General features: G+C 34.3%; 1 long non-coding RNA gene across 1 annotated transcript; it reads left to right on the plus strand.

Annotated features, from left to right (window-relative positions):
* The first annotated feature begins 2,040 nt into the window (after positions 1–2,040).
* Positions 2,041–5,766, plus strand: LOC131424376 (uncharacterized). The gene is made up of 2 exons (XR_009227252.1): positions 2,041–2,152; positions 3,823–5,766. It is a non-coding gene; the product is annotated as an uncharacterized LOC131424376 (long non-coding RNA).
* Positions 5,767–6,764: the final 998 nt, after the last annotated feature.

Here is a 6,764-nt window from a genome sequence, read left to right on the forward strand (position 1 = left end):
ACCAGCTGAGGGCACTGTTGGGAAGTGATGGGGCCCTAAGGAGATGGGGTCTACTTGGAGGAGTTAGGTCCTGGGAGCATGTCCTTGACAGGGCTATCTGGTCCCTCCCTTTCTTTTTACCTCTCTGCCACCATAAGGTGAGCAGCTTTGCTCCACATGAGATCCCTAGCCACAGGCTCAAAATCGATGGAGCCACTGACCAGGGACTGAAACCTCTGAAGCTCTGAGCCAAAGTAACCCTTTCCTTCCTTTAGGTTTTTTTGTCTTAGGTATTTTTGTCAGTGATGGAAAGATGACTAACATACCAATTTTGCAATCCTCTCGAGCTCTGGATTCGTGGAATCAATTGCTTACTTCACATTTTTACTTGGATGATTCAAAGTCAACTTATTTAGATCAAAAGTCATGCTCTATTTGCCAATTCTAGCCGTGGGTGTCTCAGTAACTCCAGAAACCTAGGGGTCTAAGCTCAACGTTTCCTTCTCTCTCATTTCCAGTATCTGATCTACCACCCAGGGCAGCTCTTTTCTGCCCAGTATTTCTGAAATTCGCCCCCATCTTGCTGCTGCTCTGTTTGTTGAAACGACCTTTTCTGTCACCTAGATTATTGCAATAGCTTCTTAAAGGAAGCTATGATCCTCTCTTGTTCCCTCCCATTTTTACTCTTCTAGTCTTTTCTATACTCTGCAAACAGTGTTCCCCTGGTCCTTAGTCATTCCTTCCATAGAACAGTTTAGTAAAATAAAACCCAAACATTTAATATGGCCACCCGTATCCTCACTTTTCTGCATGTTCCACTTTGGCCTGTGATTTTCACGTAGGTAGTGCTTATCTTTCAACCACCTATGACACAGGAAAGGCTTCTCTGACCATCCCAGTCACATCTCTCTGTTAAATGCTTCTAATACCTCACTCTGTTTGTTCATAACACATTTGACTCTTGGTTACCACGTGTCAAATACTACTAGCATCTTTTAAAATGACACAATTAATATTCATAGTAATCCTAGGAAATAGATACCTTCAAAATTTCCATTTTACATATCAGCAAACTGAGTACCGAGAAATTAATTAACTTGCTCAGAGTCACACAGTTAGTATGTGGTACTTGGGATCAGTCCCAGGTATCTAACTCTAGAGTTAGGTCATACTTTTAGCTTCCTCACTCATGCTGTCTCTCCTCTCTCCCTTTGTGACATTTACCACAATCACAAATTATCTTTATTTGTCCAATTATTTATATTTATTTTCTTACTGCAGGAAAAGCTGTTTTGTTCATTACTGTGGTACATAATGAAAACAATTAAATATCAAACTATTTACCGGCTTGACCTGGTATTTTGGATGTTAACTTCCCTTTATATGTGTACTCTGCCTTGGAATTTTGTATGGTCTGGTTACATTATTTCAGAAAAAAATTTTAAATGAGAACTAGGCAGAGGAATTTGAAATAGGTAATGAATATTTTCATTGCCTCACAACTTAATAAATTGAGTGTCTGGAGTAGAAAGATCAGCATTTCAGAAATGTTATGGAAAGTATTCATTTTTCATTCATGTTGAAAGTTTCATGAACCAGAAGTCATAATCCCTTTTTCTGATTAATTATGAATCCACATGCCTTGTCAAGCCCAAGCCAAGGGATAGTAAGAGAAGGTAACATTTTCCTGATTATAAAATAATACGTGTTCATTACCTGGAATCTTAGAAATGTCAAAGACTATTGAGAACAAATTAAGAATCATTAACTGCTAATTCTACCAGGAAAAGAAAAACTAGAATTGATATTTTGGTACACAAAAATCTTGTAACATCAGCATATGTCTATATAAATAAATATTTTTATGTACATATATGCCAAATATAGAAAAATATATATACATGTGAATGTACATATGTGTACACTTTCAAAATTAGCATATTACTTTAAGTGATTTCTTGTTTCATAAGCCAATATTACTGTTATTAAATTTTGTTTTCAAAAGTATGATTTTTTTTGTTTGTTTGTTTTTTAAAATATTTATTTTTTTATTTATTTTAGTTTTCGGCGGACACAACATCTTTGTTTGTATGTGGTGCTGAGGATCGAACCCGGGCCGCACGCATGCCAGGCGAGCGTGCTACCGCTTGAGCCACATCCCCAGCCCAAAAAAGTATGATATTTAATGACTGAATATACTTATGGATATGCCATCATTTATTTTACCATGTTCTCTTTGTAAATACAGTGTTTTCTTTTAAGTAATAATTCGGTAATCTTGTTTGTATAAAGAATGAACTTGTTAAGTCTCCTGGTTCAGTTTGCCTCATTGCTTTGCAGAAAGGTTATAAGTAATCTAACACTGCTAACAGAATTATATAGGGGACATAGCCTATTATGATTTTACCAGAGCTAAATGTTGCTCCTGGAAACAAAATCTTTGTTTGTCAGAAGATTTGATAGCCCTGTGTTAATGACTGTTTGGGAAACACACATTCTTATATTTTTTTTATTGTATGAATGTAAAAATTACTTCAAACTCCATGCAGTGAAATTTGAGAAGTCTTGCTAAAATTTAAAACCATTTCCTTTTTGATGACAATTTAACTTCTAGGAATGGTTCCTCCAGATATATGGATGATTATTCTCAAAGTTGTGTTACAGAAATATTCATGACCACTTTATTTGTAATAGCAAAACGTTGTAAGCAACTCAACCATCTTTAGGAGACTGGTTGTATAAATAGGGTATAGCTATACCAGAGACTAGTAGACCAATAAAACCCTTTATGTTGAAATTTATAAATTTAATTCAAAGTGGCTTACAATATAAGAAAATACATTGATAGCTTGACCATCCAAAGGTGGCCTTAACTACTTGGCTGTCATAGTCCCCATAGACCTAGTTTCTCTCATCTTTCTTCCATAATAGCTGTTACCTCACAACTATTATCTGGTTCCATTTGCAACTGCAAGATGTCCTGTGCTTCTTTATCTCATGGAGAGAGGGAGCATCTCTGATTTCTCAAAAGACCTGAGCTTCATTTTGATTGAATCAACCTGGGTTGTCTGCATACCCTAAAACAATCATTGTTGATCAGAGACAATGTCCACCCCTGGAGACACAGATCTCACATCAGTGTGGTAACATTAAAGAGGTGGGAAAATGGATGGAAATGGCAGGACAAGAACAAGTTGAGCTATGATTTCTATGTAGTAATTAAAATTAGTTTGTTTTATATGTAGTATTATAAAATAAACTCCAAGATATAAAGCCAAAACAATAAGAAGGTGCTAATTATGAACACACACACACACACACATACATATTTGCTTGTACAGATAAAGAATTTTTTTTAGAAATGTACCCAGGAGCTTGTAGCTTGGGTTACTTCTAAAGAAGAAAATTCAAGAGAGCAGAACAGATGAAAAAAGACTTTCTACCATAAAAGGTTTTTATTATTGATATTTTTCATTTTGTATTAGCTATTTTAAATAAATGTATGAAAAAAATATGGTGTCTTATTCTACTTTCTATCTTTGGGAATATAGCAAGATTGAATTTTTTTTCAAATAAAAATTGACTATTTGTATTTATTCTTATATAAACTATCCACTAATGTCTTTGACTGTCTTTTTCTATTGGTATGTGTGGTTGCCAGTCTTCAACAAGGACCAAGAACTCACTTCTCTGATATTTATGCCCATGTCTAGTTACCTTCTACATTAAATTGAGATTGGCCTGCGTTATCAATAGAATATGTAGAAGTAAAAGAGTGAGGCTTCCAAGACTAGGTCATAAAAACATTATGTGTCTTGTTCTCTTCAATCCCTTGCTCTGGAGAAACCCAACCATCACACCATGAAGACTCACTACTGATATGTGGAGAAGTTCCAAAGGAGAGGAGATGAGACCTCCCACCAATAGCAGCATGGGAAAACCAGCCCTGACACAGACCCTCCAGTCAAGTCGCACTGAGGTGACTGTAATATTTGAGGGAAACCTCATGAAAGACCCCCCGTAGAACTGGCCAGATGAGCCTTCACAAATTTATGATCTGCCAAATTTGTGAGAGATAAATTATGATTATTTTAAAACATTAAATTTTAAAGTAATTTGTTATCCGTGATATGCAAGATAAGAATTTTTCTTATTGATTCGCTAAAGATCTTTACATTTCAAAGTTTATAGTTTGCCAGACAGGGTCTCACTGAGTTGTTTAGGGCCTTGTTAAGTTGCTGAGCTGGCTTTGAACTCTCAATCCTGGTGTCTCAGCTTTCTGGAGCTGCTGGAATTATAGCCATCATGCATGACAACTTATATTTCTTAGAATAGGTTTTTATACTTCTTATGAAAATATATAATTCTTTTAATTAATAGTTTGACATCTAATCACTAATTTTTAAAAATTTTTGCATTTTTTATTTTAATTTGTTAGGTATGACAGCAGAATGCATTACAATTCACATTACACATATAGAGCACAATTTTTCATATCTGTGGTTGTACACAAAGTAGAGTCACACCATTCATGTCTTCATACATGTACTTAGGGTAATGATGTCCATCTCATTCTACCCTCTTTCCTACTCACATACCCCCTCCCTTTCCCTCCATCCCCTTGCTCTATCTAGAGTTCCCCTAATCCTCCCATGCTCTACCCCCTAACCCCATTATGGATCAGCATCCTTATATCAGAGAAAACATTCGGCCTTTAGTTTTTTGGGATTGGCTTACTTCACTTAGCTTGATATTCTCCAACTCCATCCATTTACCTGAAAATGCCATGATTTTATTCTCTTTTAATGCTAAATAGTGTTCCATTGTGTATATATACCACATATTTTAATCCATTCATCAACTGAAGGACATCTAGGTTGGTTTAGCAAGAAGAGTGAAGTAGGTAGCATCAGTATACCAGACCTTAAACTATACTACAGAGCAATAGTAACAAAAACAGCATGGTATTGGCACCAAAACAGACTTGTAACCAATGGTACAGAATAGAGGACACAGAGACAACCCACATAACTATAGTTATATTAGACAAAGGTGCCAAAAACATACATTAGAGAAAAGATAGACTCTTCAACAAATGGTGCTGGGAAAACTGGAAATCCATATGCAACAAAATAAAATTGAACCCCTATCTCTCACCATGCACAAAACTCAACTTAAAGTGGATCAAAGACCTATGAATTAAACCAAATACACCGTGCCTAATAGAAGAAAAAGTAGGCCCAAATCTCCATCATGTAGGATTAGGCCCCAACTTCCTTAATAAGACTCCTATAGCATAAGAATTAAAATAAGAATCAATAAATGGGAAGGATTTAAATTAAAAAGCTTCTTCTCAGCAAAAGAAATATCAGTGAGGTGAATAAAGCCTACATTTTGGGAGCAAATTTGTACCAATCACTAATTTTTAAAGAAATAATTCTACTAATTCTAAGTTAATTTTATTCTGCTATGTACATTTGAGACCAAAGATATTTTATTTTCATTTCATACCCTGTTTCAAACAACTTTAGAGCAATGTCCCACAGTTACGGCTACTGAAAACTTTCTCATAAGGTTCTTTGATTTTGATGAAAATCACTTTAGTATATGTCAACCATGACTTGAGTTACATTTATCATGTTGAAAAGGATTCTTCTATTCTTAGTCTTCTTTTAAAAATTGGTAATATATTGAATATTGTAAAATGTCTATTCTGGAATTTGTTGAAATGTTCATGTTTTAAAGTGATCACATATATAATCAAATAAATACTAAATCAACACTGCACTTCTGGAGAAAACAATTCTTATTTATGTAGGTAAATACTTTAATAGAGTCTCAGGTTCTCATTAAACAAGAAATTAGTATATTCATTAAGTATGTGTATAGTGTTCAGGTATCACCTATCATTACAGAAATTTTGTTCTTGGCTTTCACTTCAAAGGTAAGAAAAACTCTTGCAGAGAATATAAATTCAAAACTCTGTACATGATGTAAACTTGGAAGGAGAAGGATGAAGTAAAAGATCCAGCAGTATCTTGGGCTTATCAAAATAGGGAGGGCTGATGGGTTCCTTTCTTCCAGAAGTCCAGCATTATGGTGGAGAGAGCATAGGCCCTGAGATTGGGGACACTTGGCTGAGACCACACTTTACAGCCATTATTAACTATTAATCTTTTGAGATTATTACTATCTTATTTAATATTTTTTTCAATTATTTCATTAATAAAAATTTAAAATGTTAAAAATTTTTCTTTCCTTTGTACTTTCAAATTTTTATCATCAAATTTTTATTAGTGTATTCTGTTTCTTCACTACTGGAATTCCTACTATTGTACTTTGGAGTCTTACTTTCATATAAAACTTTGATGATATTCTGAAGTCCTTCAGTATTAGCTTATTCTCTCATTAAAAATTCTTGAGTTAATTTTGTTATTCAATTGTAATTCAGTGTTTATATTAGACCAGTGATATTCAAGTGTAGTTCAATATGGTTTTTAAGGGACTACAAGGTCAAAATAATTTTAATGATAAGACCATTGTGTTAGTTTTATTTGTTCTTTCTCATTTTCTTCCAATTGCATGAAATTCTCCCACCCCCCAAGATGAAATGATTTTCATTTTATTAAATATTCAGTTATTTTTAAATCTCCTTCTACTTTTATTTTTTCAAAAAATTTATGATAATGGTAAATTTCCCTGATAAATTGAATCATTGTCCCCAATTCTTTCTCCCTTTGCCATGAACTTTGAAGTATCTCTCTGCCACAGTGGGGAGTGTTTCT

This window comes from Marmota monax, unplaced genomic scaffold (assembly GCF_021218885.2).
Source record: "Marmota monax isolate L192 unplaced genomic scaffold, Marmota_monax_Labrador192_F-V1.1 WCK01_AAM20220418_F8-fsc00137, whole genome shotgun sequence".
In the NCBI taxonomy this organism is placed as follows: Eukaryota; Metazoa; Chordata; class Mammalia; order Rodentia; family Sciuridae; genus Marmota; species Marmota monax.